The sequence below is a fragment of the Cryptomeria japonica genome, chromosome 5 (genome assembly GCF_030272615.1).
Source record: "Cryptomeria japonica chromosome 5, Sugi_1.0, whole genome shotgun sequence".
Taxonomy (NCBI): Eukaryota; Viridiplantae; Streptophyta; class Pinopsida; order Cupressales; family Cupressaceae; genus Cryptomeria; species Cryptomeria japonica.
The window spans coordinates 126,180,500-126,200,069 of NC_081409.1; the positions used below are offsets into that span (position 1 = coordinate 126,180,500).

At 35.5% G+C, this 19,570-nt stretch overlaps 4 non-coding genes across 4 annotated transcripts; all 4 read right to left on the reverse strand.

Annotated features, from left to right (window-relative positions):
• Window positions 1–894: 894 nt before the first annotated feature.
• On the reverse strand, window positions 895–968 carry TRNAR-UCG (transfer RNA arginine (anticodon UCG)). Its single transcript has one exon. It is a non-coding gene; the product is annotated as a tRNA-Arg (tRNA).
• Window positions 969–9,103: 8,135 nt separating this feature from the next.
• Window positions 9,104–9,177, reverse strand: TRNAR-UCG (transfer RNA arginine (anticodon UCG)). The gene has a single exon. It is a non-coding gene; the product is annotated as a tRNA-Arg (tRNA).
• A 4,421-nt stretch (window positions 9,178–13,598) lies between these two features.
• TRNAR-UCG (transfer RNA arginine (anticodon UCG)) lies at window positions 13,599–13,672 on the reverse strand. The gene has a single exon. It is a non-coding gene; the product is annotated as a tRNA-Arg (tRNA).
• A 3,941-nt stretch (window positions 13,673–17,613) lies between these two features.
• Window positions 17,614–17,687, reverse strand: TRNAR-UCG (transfer RNA arginine (anticodon UCG)). The gene has a single exon. It is a non-coding gene; the product is annotated as a tRNA-Arg (tRNA).
• Between the last annotated feature and the right edge of the window lie 1,883 nt (window positions 17,688–19,570).

The window sequence follows — 19,570 nt, forward strand, 5'->3', positions numbered from 1 at the left end:
TTGCATAAATTTGCATCTAGGATATGATATGCTTGGTTAGGTAGGTTGCATTGCACCTTTATCCCACATTGGTTGTTCATTTAAATATATTGTCAGTGTATCCTATATATACCCATCTCATGTAGTCTTGTCAATAAATTTATTTCTATCTCCCTTGATATGGATTCTTGCTCTCATTCACTTTTTCTCGTCTACATATTGAAATGAATATCTTAAGGGGTCTTCCAAATGATATTTGGGTAAAAGTTGAAGGTCATATTTGGAAGCAACAACCAAAATATGGGAGGGGGGTTTTCAGGTGTAGAGATTTCTTTGGTCATTTGATCATGATGATTTGGTTGAGGTTTGTTTGGAGAAAAATAAATATTCATTGTCAACCTTCTTAGAAAAAGGCGCTAAACTTCATCATCACCTAATTTGATTGAAGCTTGCCTTGCCTCTAATGGGACTCCTATTCCCTCCTATAAACAAGGGAAGTTTCTCTTGAATATATCTCCCTCTAGATTTTCTTCGTCTCCTTTTAATCATGTCTTCTCTTCTTTACGAGGTTAGGTCCATAAGGTTCCTACCTCATAGAATGATGCTAGTTTGTACCGGACTCTCTTTATTGATGAATCTCCTTCATTTAAGATAAAAGAAACTTTTTATTTGGATGGATTAAAAATTACAAAAATAGACTCCCTAAATCAACCTTTTAGTTTTGGATGATTGGATTGTAAATTTTTTCCAATAAGTTTACTTCACATAAGAAGATATCCTCTCATATGGTTTACATATCCCCATAATACGCAGTGGTGCTGGGTATGATATTTAAAACCCATTTCGTGCGCGTGACAGGCATTTTAAAAAATAATGAATTTTCATCATTCAATTTTAGAAATGGAAGACTGTAATCGACCACAGTGGGAGTCGAACCCACGACCTTTTGATCCGAAGTCAAACGCGCTAATCCACTGCGCTATGCGGCCTGTAGTTGCTTGAATGGTCCAAGTAGTACATAAAATACATGGCAGATTTCCCATAGAAATTTTTAATTTGCGACATGTAAATAAACGCAAAGCGAAAAGAATTGGTCCACACATAAATTGGAGGCTTTATTGCCTTGATAATCTTCAATTCTTATTCATTTCCAGGTGGCCTCATCATCCTTAATAGTCTTCAATTGGTAACCTTCAATTATTGTTCATTGTCAAGTGGGCCTCATAACCCCTAATAATTTGCAAAGTGACATCCTTCTTTTCTTCTTCATTCAAGTATTTATTTGTTTAGTCTGTAACAACTTTAAAGAGTACCACCTATCAATGTTTCTTTTTTATTTATTTTCTTACATCCTTTTAAAAGATATCATTTTTGAATAGTCACTTTCTTCATTTGATGTATTGTTTTGGTTGTAGGCTTTTTTTTTAATTACAGTTAAATAGGTCTCATTAATCTTGATGGTTTCTAAATACAACTACTTCCAATTCTTCTTCATTATCGATATTCACTTGTTTAGCCGTTATGAGCTCTAAATAGCATTACCTATCAATGTTTCTTCTTTGCTTGATTTTTCATATCCCTTTAAAAGGAACAACCTTTGAAATGGTTTCTCCACTTGGTGGGTTGTTGTAACTTTATAATCTCTCTTCTTGTTTGTTGCCAAGTAGGCCTCATCAGCCCCAATAATTTCTAATTACGACAACTTTCAATTCTTCTTCATTAATAATATTTCACTTGCTTAGTCTGTAATGAGTCAAAATAGTATCATATATCTTTAAAGATGAACATTTGATCAAAACACTCTTTAACCTTGCCCTGTTCCATTATCTCACATCATGTCTCTTAAGTGATATACCCTAATTTGAATAATTAATTAAGCATCAAATAGAATTTGAGTAGCTTCCTCTTCAGAAAAATATCTCATTTGTCTACCACTTCTCATAACACTTTTAAATGTGGGTTCTTAAGTCTATCAATTCATCACTATTTTCCTTCATCTGCCATTTTAAAACTCATTTGGGGAAGTTCTTCACTATGTCACCAATTTTGTAAATTCTCTATGCACTAGTCACCACCATGTTGATGTTGTATTGAGTACATGAGCCATTGCCTTGGTCACTTTTTTCTCCTTTAGTATCACCTCTTTAAACATCCAATATTTTTTGGTATTGTGATACCTTGATAATTTACCTAGTCATTTGTGAAAGGAATTGCAACAATAATATACTATTTCCACATAACCCTTGCGAGTGAAACAATTCAAACCAAGTTTTATAATCTACAATACAAAAAAATGACAAACATACCACAATATGCCACTAAATGTACATTGGGAAAACCTTCTCAAGGAAAAAATGTAGCCTCCAAAATTCTAACACAGCTTAATGTATTATCTTAATAATAAGATTGCAATACACTTGTTAAAGCTTCATGCAATTCCTCTTAAGCATTAGCATCAAGTTGCATTCCTCCATGTAATGATTTAAATCATGTGGCCTCACATTCTAATCCATATCTCCTATAATCACATACACATCCTAAAAGAGATGCTCAATCAAGCCTTAGCTAACAAAGGAAATTTTCGACAAGCCAACCTCAACAACTACTCATGTACTTTCTTTTTAAAACGAAGCTTTCACAGAATAACTAAGTGATGCTACATAAAAAATGCACCTCAAACTTTTGAGCTTTCTAAACTATGATGACAAATTAAATATTTGGTACTAGTTCTTTTTTCAATATGAAATGATTTCCCCATGCGACACCCACATTTTTTATTTATTCCAATACCTCATACAATAGACAAATGTCATTAAGAATAACCAACCCATGTGGCATTCACATTTCTAAGATACACCATAATTAAATATTGTAATTTTATATTATTAACATTATTATGTAATGTGTACAACACACAATTTTTGTTGAATTTTACAAAACTAACACTTGCAAGATCAAACAACAAACGAAGAACACCTTCCATAAACGAGAGCAACAAAACAAAGTTATATTTCTCAAAAACAAAGATTACTGAATGAATTACAATTGTACAATGATGTGCTTATAAAGAAAGCACAAAAATGTCATAAGCTAAATTTAGGAGAACTAAAGTTCAAGCATGAAGAGCTAAAAAAAGCTCAACTCTAGCTAAACTAGATGCACAACTAAGAGAAATTAAGCAAATGGAAGCACAACTAAGTTAACTTAAGCAAAAAAGCATAAATAGTTGTTAAAATGCTCTAACACACACACCCCCCCCCACTTAAGTGAAAATTAGGGTGTAGTAGAAAACCTCTAAATGCATGAATGCAAGATGGGTCCCAACAACTAAATGTTTGATTGGGTACCCAAGTACAAAAAAAGGTATCTCTTAGTGGAGAAAAGGGGGAAAACCATGCGGATAAAAACCCCTCTCCAAAAGTGAGATTCAATGCATTAATAAGAACATGAACTGCAAAAAAGGAAGGACTTAGAAAGAACCCCCAAGGAGAACTTCCTTCACCCCAAGATTCAACTGCAATTGAAGGTAAAATGGGGATCCACGGTGAAAAGACCGTCCAAAAGCAATTGCCAAATGAAGTGCATGTGGATCTCAATGTGCTTAGTCCTCTGATGATCCAGTGTGTTGCGTGAAATGTGAATGACATTGATTGTCACATCAAAGAATAGTGTAACCATTAGGAGGAATACCAAACTCTCTAAAAATTTGACAAAGCTACAAAACCTCTAGGCTCTAGCAAGAACAACTTCTCGATACTCAACCTTAGTAGATGATAATGCAATAGCAGATTGCTTTTTGCAAGAGCATGTAATGAGACGGAAACCAAGACAAGAAACAAAAGTAGAAGTAGACTTTTGATCATTAACATCACCAAAGTAATCTGTCAATGAAGCTAACCTAGCGTCTCTTGATGTATAATAAATATCAAAGTGTAATGTTTACTGAATGTACCTCAAGATCTCTTTGGCAACCTTCAATGACTCTCATGTGGATCATGAGAGAAATGAGAGACTAGATCAACCATAAAGGAATTATCAAGATGAATGTGTGTTAAGTACAAAAGTCTGCCAACCAACTGCTTGTATAATGTGGCATCAATTGAAGGAGTAGAACAACTAGAAGATAACATAACACTTGACTAAATGGTGTGGGGCCAGGTTGCAATCAAGCATGCCAAATATTTGAAGTATATTAAGAGCATACTTCTACTAACAAATGGAAATCCCATATGAAGACTGAGTAACCTGAAGACCAAGGAAATATTGTAGAAGAAAAAGAATTGTCATGTAGAATTGCTCCTTCAATTCTCTCCAAATGTTTTGAATCAAGGAAGAAGAAACGTCTGTAAGAATCAAATCATCCACATACAAGACCAAAATAAAAAGATATCCTTCCTAGCACTAAGTGTAAAATGTGGGGTTGGCATGATAGTGTGAAAACTTAGTAGATAATAGAAATGTGTCCATCTTCTCATACTAAGCTTGAGGGCATGTTTAAGACCATACACCAAACATCGAAGCCTACAAATAAGTAAAGAGTCCTCCACAAAACCCTATTGTTGCTCTGTATAAATCTCATCACAAAGATCACCATGCAAGAAGGTAGTCTTCACATCCATATGATATACTGACCATCCCTGTGAGGTTGCAAGAGAAAGTACAAGGTGAATAGAATGCATCTTGGCAACATGAGCAAAAGTCTCAAAATAATCGATTCCCTCAACCTATGAAAATTGCTTAGCAACAAGATGACCTTATACTTATCAATGGAATCATCTATAACATACATGGTATGATACAACCACTTGCACCACACCAAATTTCTCCCCTTAGGAAGAGGAACAAGATCCCAAGTACAATTCTTCCTCAGTGAAGAATGCACCTCTGTCATAGCCCTATCCCACTCAGGAATACCCATCGCATCTTAAAATTTCTAAGGATCAACCAAAACGTCATGACTCAAAAGAGAATTCCAAAATGTTGTGAGCGAGTGAGACAAGAATCTGAAGGATCATTAGTAACTGACAAAGAAACTAGTGATGGAGAGTACAATAGAGGATATCTCTCATCAAACTAGATATCTTATCAAAATAAGACCTATCTATAAATATAATCAAACAACCTATATGCCTTAGAATCCTCACAGTAGCCAACAAAGATCAAAAGTTGGCTCTTCCTCTTCATGGTTTCCCTCTATGTATCTCGAATGAGTACCCAAGCCGCACTTTGACAAACTCTAAATCAAAGACATGTCAGGCTTGACATGGGACCAAGCCTCCTAAGGAGTCAAATGTCACAATTCCTTGTGAGGCATTTGATTCTAAATTAAATTAGCACAATTGACTACCTCATCCCAAAAAGCAGAATCCATATCTCGAGACTGAATCATGCAATTAGCCATCTCTCGTAGTGTTATGTTCTTCCTCTTGGCAACACCATTTTGCTGAGGCATATGAGGAATTGTGAGATGATGTAGGATGGAATTCTCAGTGCAAAAGTCCCAGAATTATTTATTGATATACTCCCCCCATTATATGTGTGTATTTGCTTGATAGACAGTCTAGACTACTTCTTCCCAAATGCCTTATATCTCTTGAAGAAATCACTCTTGAACTTAAGAAAGTACACCAATGCCCTCCTACATAAGTCATCAATGAATGTGAGAACATACTTGGCCCCCGATAAAGATGGAAGAAAAAAGGACATTAGGTTGCTATGAATTTGTTCCAAGGGTGTCTTAACATGATGGGCTCTACCTAAAGGAAACGAATCTTGGTGATTCTTGCCAAGTACACAAACTCAACATACACCATCTATGCAAGAGATCCTAGGCAGACCAAGCACCATTTATTGAGTGCTCATCTACTATAGATACTTTTATGTTGACATGACCATATTGTTCATGCCAAAGCTTACTCACTAGGTATGCATGCGCTATGAAAGGAGAACCAATAGGAGCTAGACTCTCAAATTTGTGAAAGTGATATAATCGAGATCCAGGATCAACACTTCCAATAGCTGCAATAAAATCAAGATCGTGGAGGTCTCTAACAACCACATCATGTGGTGTAAACTCAACTGTCTTACCCATCCCATAATGAAAAATATGATACATGAAAGAAAGTTTGGTGGATATTTCAGGAATAACTAGCACATCCTGAAGAAAACCATCCTCAAGTTGAATAAGGCTTGAACCAACAACTAAAAGTTGAGTAGAATCCAACACTCCAATCTATGTGGTGCTACAATCTAAAAGAGAATCGAGGAGACCTTAATAGTCTATCATATGGTGAGAAGTACTAAAATCAATTATCCAAGTAGTTTCTAAAGACAATGCTTGCATAGAAAGAGATTGACCTTTGCTTGTGTGTGAGGAAGATGACTTAGGGACTGAAATGTGATGTTGTTGCATGGCCTCCTCTAAAGCCTCCGATCTCTTCCAACTCTTGGTGACTGAATGTCTCTCCTTACCACAAAAATTGCAAGACTTGCCCAACTTCATCTTTGTTGTCCTAGTGGAAGAATCATCAGACTTAGAATAATTAGTAGGTTGAGTGGATTTGGAGCGTTGATTTGATTGTCGAGAGGGCTTGGAGGGACACTCACTTCTCAATGAAGAAGTTGTCTTAGGATTTGACTTCTTCTATTTTTCCTTAGAGGGTTGCGGAACCAAAGCTTGGAAGAGGAACTGAAAACTAAATCTCTTTGAGACAAAAAAGCTTGCTCCTATGTCAACCACTCACAAAAGAACTCAAAAGAGGGAAAAGTGAAGGTTGTACCCATAGAATCCATGGAGGCATAATATGTAGAAGTGAAGACCTAGAAAGGACCTTTAAGCTTAGCCAAGATGAAGTGGACACACTCTTTGTTAGATTTCTCCTTTCCATAAACTTTCAACAAAGATATGAGTGATTTCAAATTCTCTTCAAAGACCTCAAAACTAGGAAAAGAATCAGGTACCAATGTAGTCAACTTCATCTCCACTTGCATTTTATTGAATTCATTAACTATCCCAAAAAGATCCTTGAACTTAGTCCACATGGGCTGAGGAATAGTGCAAGACTCAAGGTGAAATGGGAGTATAAAAAATATGTATGGTTATCAATCCCATAGCCCGATCCATCTTGTTTCAATGTGGAAAAACATCAAATGGATGGTCAAAGGTGGGTTGCGTCTCATTCTAAGCAGACGACAAACCCCTAGACATAATAAATCTAGTCATAAAATCCTCCCAGGTGTGATAATTATGGGGTGTGAGATGAACAATAGAGACATCATAGGGATGAGATGTGAAAAGGATTTGAAAAAGATAAATTGATCCCCCCACAACAAGAAAAAACAAGCCCTAGTGCAATCGAAATGATGAGGAAGCTTGAAAATTAGAAATCACTTTAACTAAAAACACTAAGTACTTGAGCAAAAACTTGGAAAATATACCTATAGATTTGGATAGAGTACTCTGATGGCTTTCTGATAATATGCAAAAGCCAAAAAATGGAATCTATTTGCTTAAGTTATAGCCTTGAAAGCATAAAAGATAAGGCTAACTTCAATGGCTTGTAGTACTCACTAGGAGAAAAATTAGAAAAGACAACGGAGTAGCACCCACCATATGCCCAAAAGGCATCCTAGGATCCAACAATTCCTCACCGACCACACAGAAACATGAAAGACCTCTACAACAGATGTGAGAGAAGCCCCCACTTTGATTGCACTTATACAAAGCCCTCCAAACCCACCAAACATTCGCGCAAGACTAAACACTAGAGGGCAAACCCGCCAAGGTGCTAGCCTTAGCATCATCCTCATCTTCATTGTCTCCATCTCCTACACTCTCATCGCCTTCATGATCTACTCCATCCCCAACACTGTCATTACCTATAGTTCTACCTCATCATGTTCGCGCTCTCGCGATTTCTCTCAGTATTCGAACCTTGGTTGTAAGCTCTACAAGCAAGAAACCCCACTATTTCACCAAATCCTGCACTCTCATCACCTTCACAGTCTGTTTCATCCCTAACATCGATATTGCCTAAGGTTCTACTTCCTCATGCTCGTACTCTTGCCATTTCTCTTGTTTAAAAAAAATTAAACCTTGGTTGTAAGCTCTACAGGAAAGAAGCCCCACTGTTTCACAAAATCTTGCATTCACATCGCCTTCACAATCTGCTCCATCCCCAACACTGCCATTGCCTACAGTTTTACCTACTCTTGCTTACAATCTCCTTGTTTCTTTTGGTTAAAAATCTAAACCTTGGTTAAGCTCTATAGGCAAGAAGATCCAATATTTCACCAAAGGGTCAAGGTAAGCAACTCTCCATTGTTGACATGGTAGAGAGCAACCTTGTGAGGTTTGAACCTTGGTTGTTGCCTATATAGGCAACAAGCTCCACCATTTCACTAAAGGGTCTCCCCTTAAAATCTGAACCTCGGTTGTTGCCTATATAGGCAACAAGCTCCACCATTTCACTAAAGGGTCTCCCCTTAAAATTTGAACCTCGATTGTGAACTCTATAGGCAAGAAGCTCCACTACTTCACCAAAGGTCAAGGTAAGCACTCTTTATTGTTGACACAGTAGAGAGCGACCCTGTGATGTTTAAACCTTGATTGTTGACTCCATAGACAAGGTGCCCCACCATTTCACTAAAAGACCTTTCTTTATTTGTTTAGTTTCAATGATTGTTTAATTTATTTTAAAACTTCTTTAAACTTTTTATGTTATTTAATAGACGAGGTTTCAAATAAAACCTTCAATTTAAAAGAAAAAACATAAATAAAATACAAAATTAATAAAACAATTAAAAAAATTCGATGAAATAAAGACTAACAAATTGATTACTTTAACCAAAATAGTAAGGGATGGTTAATGAAGGGATGCAACTGATATCTACATATAAACAAACATCAGTATGGATTTCACACAAAACAAGTTACAAAACGTAATGAAAGAACCATATTAATAGTCTCACTTATATTACTTTACACAGAGACCAGAGCACTGCTCTGGTTCGCAGCGAATTCTGAGAAATACTTAAAACACTCATTTGCTATAAAAAGTTAAAAAGTGTGGGCAGGGCAGACAAGAATCATCTCTGGTCACAAAATGATCATCTAGCAGTTGATCGACCACAGTGGGAGTCGAACCCACGACCTTTTGATCCGAAGTCAAACGCGCTAATCCACTGCGCTATGCGGCCAGTTGGTAGATTTAGTGTCTAAGTAAAATCCACCAACGAGGATTATCAGAACGATGACAGATTTTCACACAAGTTTTTAGTTTGCGATATGTAAATTAACACAAAGCGAATAGAGTTGGTTGACAGATAAATTCCAGGCTTTATCACCTTAATAACCTTCAATTAGTAACCTTCTTATTCATTTTCAGGCAGCTCTCGTCATCCTTGATAGTCTTGAATGGGTAATCTTCAGTTCTTGTTCATTGTCAAGTTTGCCCCATAACTCATAATTTGAAAATGTGACAAGCTTTGACTCATCTTCATTTCAAGTTTTTATTTGTTTAGTCTTTTAACAACTTAAAACAGTATCACCAATCGATGTTTCTTTATTTATTTTTAAAAGTCATAATTTTTTATTAGTCAATTTTTTCATTTGGTGTGTTGTTTTGGTTTTGTAGACTTTCTTCTTAGTTATTGCTAAATAGGCTAAATAGTAGCCAACAAAGATCAAAAGTTGGCTCTTCCTCTTCATGATTTTCCTCTATGTATCTTGAATGATTACCCAAGCCCCACTTAGAAAAACTCTAATTCGAAGATACATCAAACTTGACATGGGATCAAGTCTCCTAAGGAGTCAAATGTCACAATTCCTTGTGAGGCATCTAATTCTAAATGCAATTAGCACAATTCACTACCTAGTCCCAAAAAGCAGAATCCATCTCGAGACTGAATCATACAATTAGTCATCTCTCGTAGTGTTATGTTCTTCCTCTTGGCAACACCATTTTGTTGAGGCATATGAGAAACTGCAAGATGATGTAGGATGCCATTCTCAGTGCAAAAGTCCCATAATACTTTATTGATATACTCCCCCCATTATATGTGTGTATCCACTTGATAGAAAGTCTAGGTTGCTTCTTCACAAATGCCTTATATCTCCTCAAGAAATCAAAGGAATCACTCTTGTACTTAAGAAAGTACACCCATGCACTCCTACATAAGTCATCAATGAATGTGAGAACATACTTGGCCCCCGATAAAGATGGAGTAAAAAAGGACATTAGGTTGCTATGAATTAACTCCAAGGGTGTCTTAACATGATGGGCTCTACCTAAAGTAAAAGAATCTTGGTTATTCTTGCCAAGTACACAAACTCAACACACACCATCTATGCAAGAGATCCTAGGTAGACCAAGCACCAATAATTGAGTGCTCATCTACTATAGATACATGTAGTTGACATGACCAAATTGTTCATGCCAAAGCTTACTCACTGAGTATGCATGAGCTATGAAAGGAGAACCAATAGGAGCTCGACTCTCAAATTCATCAAACTGATATAATCGAGATCCGTGATCAACACTTCCAGTGGCCACAATAAAATCATGATCGTGGAGGTCTCTAACAACCACATCATGTGGTGTAAATTCAACTGTCTTACCCATCCCATAATGAAAAATATGATACATGAAAGGAAGTTTGGTAGATATTTCTAGAATAACTATCCTGAAGAAAACCATCCTCAAGTTGAATAAGGCTTGAACCAACAACTAAAAGTTGAGTAGAATCCAACACTCCAATCTATGTGGTGCTACAATCTAAAAGAGAATCAATGAGATCTTGATAGTCTATTATATGATGAGATGCACCAAAATCAACTATCCAAGTAGTTTTTAAAGACAATGCTTGCATAGAAAGAGCTTGACCTTTGCTTGTGTGTGAGGAAGAAGACTTAGGGACTGAAATGTGATATTGTTTCATGGCCTCGTCTAAAGCTTCTAGTCTCTTCCAACACTTGGTGACTAAATGTCTCCTTACCACACAAATTGCAAGACGCACCCAACTTCATCTTTGTCGTCTTGGAGGAAGACTCACTTGACTTAGAAGAATTAGTAGGTTGAGGAGTGGATTTGGAGCGTCGATTTGATTGTTGAGAGGGCTTGGAGGGACTCTCACTTCTCAATGAAAAAGGTGTCTTAGGATTTGACTTCTTCTATTTTGCCTTAGAGGGTTGCATAACCAAAGCTTGGGAAGAGGAACTGAAAACTAAATCTCTTTGACACAACAAAGCCTAATCCTATGTCAACCACTCACAAAAACTCAAAAGAGGGAAAGTCAAGGTTGTACCCATAGAATCCTTGGAGGCATAATATGTAGAAGTGAAGACCTGGAAAGGACCTTTAAGCTTAGCCAAGATGAAGTAGACACACTCTTTGTTAGATTTCTCCTTTCCACAAACTTTCAACAAAGATACGAGTGATTTGAAATTATCTTCAGAGACCTCAATACTAGGAAAAGAATCAAGTACCAATGTAGTCAACTCCATCTCCACTTGCATTTTATTGAATTCATTAAGCATCCCAAAAAGATCCTTGAACTTAGTCCACATGGGTTGAGGAATAATGCAGGACTCGAGGTGAAATGGGAGTATAAAAAAAATGTGTATGGTTATCAATTCCATAGCCTCATCCATCTTGTTTCAATGTGGACAAGCATCAAATGGATGCTCAAAGGTGGGTTGGGTCTCATCCTAAGTAGACCACAAACCCCTAGACATAAGAAATCTAGTCATAAAATCCTCCCGGGTGTGACAATTATGGGGTGTGAGATGAACAATAGAGTCATCCATAGGGTTAAGATGTGAAAAGTATTTGAAAAATATAAATTGATCCCCCCACAAAACGAAAACACAAGCCCTAGTGCAATCGAAATGATGAGGAAGCTTGAAAATTAGAAATCACTTCAACTAAAAACACTAAGTACTTGAGTAAAAACTTGGAAAACATACCTATAGATTTGGATAGAGGACTCTGATAGCTTTCTGATAATAATCAAAAGTCAAAAAATGGAATCCATTTGCTCAAGTTATAGCCTTGAAAGCATAATTTAGACAAGGCTAACTTCGATGGCCTATAGTACTCACTAGGAGAAAAATTAGAAAAAAAAATGGAGTAGCACCCACCATATGCCCAAAAGGCACCCTAGGATCCAACAATTCCTCATCGGCCACACAGAAATAGGAAACACCTCTACAATAGATGCTAGAGAAGGCCCCACTTTGATTGCACTTATACAAAGCCCTCCAAACCCACCAAACAGTCGCACGAGACTAAACAGAGGGTAAACCCGCCAAGGTGCTAGCCTTAGTGTCATCCTCATCTTCATCATCTCCATCTCCTACACTCTCATCGCCTTCACAATCTACTCCATCTCCAACAACATCATTGCCTATAGTTTTGCCTCATCCTACTCGCGCTCTTGCCATTTCTCTCGGTTAAAAAATTTGAACCTTGGTTGTAAGCTCTACAAGCAAGAAGCCCCACTATTTCACCAAATCTCGCACTCTCGTCACCTTCACGATCTGCTTCATCCCTAACATCGCTATTGCCTACGGTTCTACCTCCTCCTACTTGTACTCTTGCCATTTCTCTTGTTTAAAAAATTCAAACCCTGGTTTTAAGCTCTATAGGAAAGAAGACCCACTATTTCACCAAATCTTGCATTCTCATCGCCTTCACGATCTACTCCATCCCCAACACTTCCATTGCCTACAATTTTACCTCCTCTTGCTTGCACTCTCGCTGTTTCTTTTGGTTAAAAATTTGAACCTTGGTTGTAAGCTCTATAGGCAAGAAGTCCCAATATTTCACCAAAGGGTCAAGGTAAGCAACTCTCCATTGTTGACATGGTAGAGAGCAACCTTGTGAGGTTAGAACCTTGGTTGTTGCCTATATAAGCAAGAAGCTCCACCATTTCACTAAAGGGTCTCCCCTTAAAATTTGAACCTCGGTTGTGAACTCTATAGGCAAGAAGCCCCACTATTTCACCAAAGGTCAAGGTAAGCACTCTTTATTGTTGACATAGTAGAGAGCGACCTCGTGATGTTTAAACCTTGATTGTTGACTCCATAGACAAAAAGCCTCACCATTTCACTAAAAGACCTTTCTTTATTTGTTTAGTTTCATTGATCTTTTAATTTATTTTAAAACTTCTTTAAACTTTTTATGTTATTTAATAAACAAGGTTTCAAATAGAACCTTCAATTTAAAGATAAAAACATAAATAAAATACAAAATTAATAAATCAATAAAAAAAATTAAACGAAATAAAGACTAACAAATTGATTACTTTAACCAAAATAGCAAGGGATGGTTAATGAAGGGATGCAACTAATATCTACATATAAACAAACATCAGTATGGATTTCACACAAAACAAGTTACAAAAGGTAATAAAAGAACCATATTTATAGTCTCACTTAAATAACTTTACACAGAAACCAGAGGACTGCTCTGGTTCGCAGCGAAATTCTGAGAAACGGTTGAAGAAGATTTAGAGGTTGTATGGAATACTTAAACACTCATTTGCTGTGAAAAGTTAAAAAGTGTGGTCAGGAAGACAAGAATCATCTCTGATAACACAAGGATTATCTAGCAATTAATCGACCACAATGGGAGTCGAACCCACGACCTTTTGATCCGAAGTCAAACGCGCTAATCCACTGCGCTATGCGGCCGGTTGGTTAATGTTGAGTCTCAGTAAAATCGACCAACGAGGCTTATCAGAACCATGACAGATTTTTCACAGAAATTTTTAGTTTGCGATATGTAAATTAACACAAAGCGAATAGAGTTGGTTCACACATATATTCCAGGATTTATCACCTTAATAACCTTCAATTAGTAATCTTCTTATTCATTTTCAGGCAGGTCTCGTCACCCTTGATAGTCTTGAATTGGTAATCTTCAGTTCTTGTTCATTGTCAACTGTGCCTCATGACTCATAATTTGAAAACGTGACAACCTTTATTCATTTTCATTTCAATTTTTATTTGTTTAGTCTTTTAACAACTTAAAATAGTATCACCAATCGGAGTCATAATTTTTGAATAGTCATTTTTTTCATTTGGTGTGTTGTTTTGGTTTCGTAGACTTTCTTCTTTGTTATTGCTAAATAGGCTTCATTAATCTTGATGGGTTCTAATTCTGACTACTCTCAATTTTTCTTCATTACCAATATTCACTTATTTAGTTATTAAGGGATCTAAATAACATCACTTATCAATGTTTCTTCTTTATTTGATTTCTCACACCCCTCTAAAAAGAACAGCCTTCAAATGGTTAACTTCTCTAGTTAGTGGGTCGCATCAACTTCATAAAATCTCTTCTTATGTGTTGTCAACTAGGCCTCATCACCCCTAACAATTTCTAATTGCAACAAGCTTAAGTTCTTCTTCATTAATAATATTTCACTTGCTTAGTCTTTAATGAGTCAAAGTAGCATCATCTATCTAAATAAAGATGAACAATTGATAGAAACATTCTTTAATCTTGTCCCATTCCATTATCTCACATCATGTCTCTTAGATGATATACCATAATCTAGACCATTAATTGAGCATCAAATTGAATTTGAGTAGCCAAATCTCTTCATAAAATATTTCATTTGTCTACCATTTCTCATAACACTTTTAAGTTATGTCAGTTCTTAAGTCTATCCATTCATCATTATTTACCTTCATCTACTATTTTAAAACCCATTTGGAGTTCTTCACTATGTCAGCAATTTTGTAATTCTATCTATACACTAGTCACCACCATGTTAATGTTGTATTGAATTCATGAACAATTACCTTACCCACCTCTTTCTCCTTGGGTATTACCTCTTTAAACTACCAATATTTTTTGTATTGTGATACCTTGATAATTTACCTAGTCATTTATGAAAGAAATTGCAACAATAATATGCTATTTTGACATAACCTTCCTGAGAGAAAAAAATTCAAACTGAGTATTTATAATCTACAATACCAAACAATAACAAACATACCACAAGATACCACTAGACGTACCTTGGGAAAACCTTCTCAAGGAAAAAATGTAGTCTCCAAAAGTACTAACACAACTTAAAGTACTAATACATTGTATTATCACAATAATAAGATTGCATTACACTTGTAAAATCTTCATGCATGGCCTCTTAAGCATCAAGCATCAAGTTGCATTCAAGCCAACCTCAACAACTATTCATGCACTTGTTTTTATAATAGAAGCTTGCACAAAATAACTAAGTGATGCTACATAAACCATGCACCTCAAAAATTTGAGCTTGCTCTTTGTTAAGATGACAAATTAAATAATTAGTACTAAATTTTTTAATATGAAACATTTTCCCAATCTAACACCCACATTAAATATTTATTCCAATATCTCATACAACAAACAAATGTCATTAAGAATAATTAACCCTTGTGGCATCCACATTTCTAAGATGCACCATAATTAAATATTATAATTTTACATTAAAATTATTATGTAAGGTGTACAACACACTTTTTTCAAATTCAAGGTAAATTGATCATCCATGCATAAGAGGGAAAAGAAACCTATTTTTTATTTAGTCTTGCATTATTCTTGGTACTTATGCAAGCTATAGTGCTTGGTGTGGTTTGAGATTTCACACCATCCTCATCATGATGGAACTAATACAAATTCAAGGTACTTTTGTTGCCAAGAGAATTTGGCATTATTGGGAAGCTATCCTGTCATGGCTCATTTGTAATCAGAGTGGTTTTAGAATAGGGATTTATTTCAACTAGTATTCCTTATGGTGCTATCTTGTGATCACTTTCTAGGACCAACCCCTTGTTAAGCTCCCTAGGTCTAGGCCTTAAGGATGATCTACAAACATAGATTTTGTACTATTTATGATATTTTCTCTAGAAATAATAAGATTTGGCTATCTTTAATGAATTTTAAAGCCAAATTCAAGTTTGACAATCAAGATATGCAATCATATTAGACTATTTTAGATTTGGTTCTCCTTGAAAGTTTTGAAAAGGTGAGAATCCATTGCACTAAGCCACAGTGGAAGGACTATATGTGATTCCCAAGCTTAATGAGGGGTGGATGTTTAGTCCTTTGCTTCTTAGTGGTGTGAGGGTTTCAAATCATTTGGACTATTTTGGTTGAGCCCAAGCTAGATCATACTTCACCTACTATATTCTCTATCAAGGTGTTACAATGAGATCTCAAATGAATCATTTAGATGTGGTAGGTTTTCATTGTCTTTGATATTTCCATTTGGAAACCAAGAAGCATCTCTTTTGGTTCTATCCTTTTGCCCATGTTGCTTGGTATTGGATACACGATTTCTTTAAGTCATTGTGTCTAAATCCTTTCTCATGACATATGATTCTTTTGGGAAATTGGCCTAGGTTATTGACTAAATAACCTATATGTGTCATGCTATTAGAGTGGATCATACTATTTTCAATTAATTTTTCTTTCTTTCTTTGCTGGTTTGACTATGGATAAATACTTTTCCATTTATATTAAAGCAAGCATCTACATATTACTATGCTATATAATTTTTTCTAAATCAACAAAGTGGCTCTAGAGGCTGCATATCTATCTACTTTAATTGAGAACTAGGCTAATTTGTCTCCTATGCGGTTGCTAAAGTCCCTCATTTCCTTTCTAGTAGGATGCTTCTCCAACACAAGGGCATGCATCTCTACCATATGGGTGTTCATGTACTCATAGCCATAGATTCAAACAAGGACATCATGTTTCCTATTGTTCTCCACATCATCAACTTCATGGGTGGACCTCTCCATGATGTAGTCACTCTTATGTCTCCTATTGTGGACACATTGGCTACCTAGATAGTGGGAAGTTTCCTCATTTGGCCATCAAAATTTCTCTTGTGTGTGCTATTGATCAACAAGCCAAAGAGAAAGACCACAAGAATTCAACCATGGGCAAAGAGTCCATTGCTAATGGTTAACACATCCCAGATTGTGGGGTCACCTAGCTAATCGTAACTTTCATTCTTCTACTACATAGCCTAGGTTGCTTAGAAATTTTAGTACTTTTAGTTTTTTACTTTACTAAATTTTATCTTAGATGTTTAAGGTGTGATTCTATTCCATCCACATTAATTTTTTTTTGATATTTTAATATCTAGATATATAAAATTTCATCATTAAATAAGAAGAGTAAATTATTTCAAATGTAAGTTTGAGATTCTAAAATGGTAGAAATACTAATACACCCTTTTTAACCATCAAAAAAAAATTAATGTTTCTACTATAGAAAAAAGAAGTAACTCACCTTTTACTTTAAATTTGAAGACATTTACACGTAAATAGTAAATAAAATAGCTCTAAAGTAAAATAAAATAAGTTTTAATAAAATAAAATAAATCTGAATTGATATAATATATTGACATAACTCTTACCATTTACCTTAATTTTTATAACATTTACATCTATGTAGTAAAATGAAATAAGTTTGTACTAATAGAAATACATCAAAGAATACATCTCGAACCAGAGAACACTTAAAAAGGCAAACAAAATGCAATGCCCACTACATTTACTAAAACAATTTAAGAAGGATGGGCAGGGCAGACAAGAATCATCTCTGGTCACACAAGAATTATCTAGCAATTAATCGACCACAGTGGGAGTCGAACCCACGACCTTTTGATCCGAAGTCAAACGCGCTAATCCACTGCGCTATGCGGCCTGTTGGGAAATGTTGAGTCTAATTAAAATCCACCAATGAGACTTATCAAAACCATGACAGATTTTTCTTAGTTTGCGATATGTAAATTAACACAAAGCGAATAGAGTTGGTTCACACATACATTCCAGGCTTTATCACCTTAGTAACCTTCTTATTCATTTTCAGGTAGGTCTCATCACCCTTAATAGTCTTGAATTGGTAATTTTCTGTTCTTGTTCATTGTCAAGTGTGCCTCATGACTCATAATTTGAAAGTGTGACAACCTTCGATTCATGTTCATTTCAAGTATTTACTTATTTAGTATTTTAACAATTTTAATATAGTATCATCTATTAATGTTTCTTTATTTATTTTTTTATATTATGTTAAAAGTCATAATTTTTGAGTAGTCAATTTCTTTATTTGATGTGTTTGTTTTTTAGATTTTTTTTTAGTTATTGCTAAGTAGTCCGCATTAATCTTGATGGTTTCTAATCATGATCACTATCAATTCTTCTTCATTACCAATATTCACTTATATAATCATTAAGGGTTATAAAAAGCACCACCTATCAACATTTCTTCTTTATTTGATTTCTTACATCCGTTTAAAAAGAACAACCTTTGAATGGTTAACTTCTCCACTTAGTGGATTGCCTCAACTTCATAAACTATCTTTTTATTTGTTGTCAACTAGGCCTCATCACCTCTAATAATTTCTAATTACAACAAGCTTCAGTTCTTCTTCATTAATAATATTTCACTTGCTTAGTCTTTAATGAGTCAAAATGGTATCATATATCTTTAAAGATGAACATTTGATAGAAACATTCCTTAATCTTGTCCCATTCCATTCTTTATTTTACCTATGTAGTAAAATAAAATAAGTTTGTAAATGGACTCTTCAACTTGAATGGTTCTAAATGAATCGACCAAAGAGTAAGTCTTGATGAGTGCAAGACCTCAACATCATAAGGGATGAGGCCAAGATTGTGCCTAAACAAATTTGGTGGAATAGGTACCCCTGAACCCTTGGTCTCTTTTCTAAAGAGGTTTCAGCCTAAAAGCTCATGCTTCCATATCAGTAGCTAAAAATTATTGTGGATCATATAAAATCCTCCATCAAGAAATAAACCAAAATAAGTTTTAATTGAATAAAATAACTCCAAATTAATGTCTTTGACAATTTATAGAGACGTAATGCATTTAAAATAACTATACTAATAGGAATACACCTGAAATGGAGAGCAATTTATAGGCAAACAAATTGCAATGCCCCTGAACTAGAGAGCAATTTATAGACAAACAAGTTACAATGCCCGCTACTTTTATTAAAACAATTTACAGATACATGATGTATTTAAGATATCTATACTAATGAAAATACATCAAAGAATACATCTCGAACCAGAAAACAACTTAAAGACAAACAAAATGCAATGCCCACTACATTTACTAAAACAATTTATCTGCCTGGCTTCTATTTTACAATGATAGAAGATACACAGTTCACTTGTCATCACGCTCTATTTTTTCACCTCCTGGACGCCGGGGCCGGGGTGGGCGAATGTTTTTGCGCTGAAAAGAATCAACAGTTTTTCCATTAACACTCTTCATTTCTGAAACTTCAACTTTCTTACAAGCTGAGAAGACAGAGGCCATAAAACCAGTCCCAGATGAACCCTTTGTTTTCCTTCCATCAGCAATTGGGACTGAGGAGCTTTTGTTGTGTTTGGGAAGAGGCTCTTGCCAATGAACCCTACGCATTCTCTTACATGTTCTTTGCGTCTCCTTCACATGACCACCTTGAAACTCCATTGCTAATGCCAAATCTAACCAGGAAAAAATAGTGCACTTCTCTCCAGAAAGAAGAACAAAATTTAGACAACGCTAACTGGGTAGAA